Source organism: Gavialis gangeticus, unplaced genomic scaffold (assembly GCF_001723915.1).
Source record: "Gavialis gangeticus isolate Ggan-Ray unplaced genomic scaffold, GavGan_comp1, whole genome shotgun sequence".
In the NCBI taxonomy this organism is placed as follows: Eukaryota; Metazoa; Chordata; order Crocodylia; family Gavialidae; genus Gavialis; species Gavialis gangeticus.
This window is the reverse complement of record NW_017728995.1, coordinates 60,579,046-60,581,194: the sequence shown is the minus strand read 5'-3', so window position 1 is coordinate 60,581,194 and position 2,149 is coordinate 60,579,046.

Below are 2,149 nucleotides of genomic sequence, written 5' to 3'. Positions count from 1 at the left end.
GGAGACCCTATTCTTAAAGAGATCTTCCCAGAGCCACCCATCCTAGCCTTCAAAGAAGCACCGAACCTCACCAACCTCATCACCAGAAGCAAACTTCCTCAGGCCCAGAACACACCCAATGGATCCAGCCCATGCCATGACAAGAAATGCAAAACCTGCCAACACATCTCCACCACCCCAGCAATTACTACACCCCACAACAGCGCCATCAGCATTCCTGGATCTTACAGCTGCACCTCCAGAAATGTCATATATCTCATCCGATGCACCAAATGCCCTGATGGAGAGTACGTAGGAGAGACCAAACAATGACTGCGCACCAGAATGAACGCACACCAGAAATCTGTCAAAGACAGGAATACCCAGTTACCGGTGGGGCACATTTCTCACAAGAAAACCACTCTCTCTCCAATCTCTCAGTCCTGATTCTCAAAGGAAAGTTACAAACCACTTCCCAGAGACGAGCCTATGAACTCCACTTCATCAGCCTCCTGGACACTAAAAATCATGGACTAAATATAGACATTGGATTGATGACACATTATAACCTGCCTGACAGCTCACTACCAGGTACTTCTCCACTATTCTTCCCCCTTTTCTTCCCCCACACCCAGCCTGTCTCTCACCCATTGACTCCTCAATCTACATCTTCACTGACTACCTGTCTTGTCTGCAGAGCAGCCCAGCCTCTGGCTGCTTTACTTTTCATTCCATCCAGGAAGAGCACACACCAACTGCTGAAACTTCCTTAGCCTGATGAAGGGTTTTTGAACCCAAAAGCTTGCTTAAAAATTGTTCTCCAACTATTTAAGTTGGTCTAATAAAAGATATCAGATTCACCCACAGAACCTTGTCTGCCTATGTCCTTAGACCAACACGACTACAACATACACCCATATAATTTATGTTGAATTCATGGAATAGAGACATTACATATATCATCTGAAGCCATAGGCTAATTTGAATTGAAGGGTGTGAGGTACTTTTAATCTTCCATGTAAAAGTTGTTTTACTTTGCATGGAATAATAGGATATTTCTTGGTTCAGAGACAGGCAGACAGACAACATGCAGGCTTCTTTTGTCAAGTGATTGGGACATTCACTTTTAAGAAGGGTAGCCTGAATTCTAGTCCCTGCTTTACTTAAATTGTAACTATTTCATATTAAGCCCCAGTGGATCAGGGGTTGGAACCTATTTCTTGCTTCCCTGGAAAAGTATATTTTAGGCCACAGAGAATAATATGCTTTCCCTCTCTCTGAATGTCTACAGTGCACACTGCAATGTAATAACTTGCAACTAGTTAGCTTGCACACTGAAAAAAGTACCTGCAACAACACAAGTGCTCAGACTAGACTAAATTACTCTGCTTTTCAGCATCATCTCTTCCACTGCATGTGGAATGCCTTCCAGATTAGGTTGTGCAATTATGGCGGTGAAGAAACGCTTTGTTTGGGAACCCTGACACGACTTAGGCACCAAAATCTACCAAAATTCTACAGAAGCTGAATTTTAGGTATCAAGGGAAGTTTAGTGTCTGAATTTTAGATGTCTATGACTTTAGATGCATCCACTGGTTTGGATAGGAATTATCCTCCCTCAGGCAGGGACTTGGATTAGATGACCTCTGGAGTCCCTGCCAGCTCTATTTCTCTATGACACTGAGGCAACAGCTAAATGGAGCTTTGAGCATTTAAATTTTGAACACAAGAGACTAACATGGCAGTCAGGCACCTAAGCCTGTAATTAAGGACATGACATTTGATGGTAATTTTTACCCAGTAGCTCCTATTGAGGCATGTTGTCATTTCATTTTCAAATATGAAAAATTCTATATTTTTAAATCTGGAAGTTTTGCTGCTGGGAATAAGACACTTGCAGTTTTGTGGTTCAGTTCAATGGAAGCGAGTTGCTTTGGTTTTTGTTTTCCCTCCCCTTCTTAGATTTTTTTCTTTCTTTCTTTCTTTGATATTTGTTATAATCTTTTTACATCTAGAATAAATGCAATGAAAACAACATGTTTCTTCACTGGAGCAGGATACACATTTCCAGTTGTCATCTTGTTACAAATTTAGCCTGCAATTTGTAGTGTAGGAAGACCCTGATTATGATACTATTTGGGGGAAATTCTGAAGCCTTAGTCCATCAGAA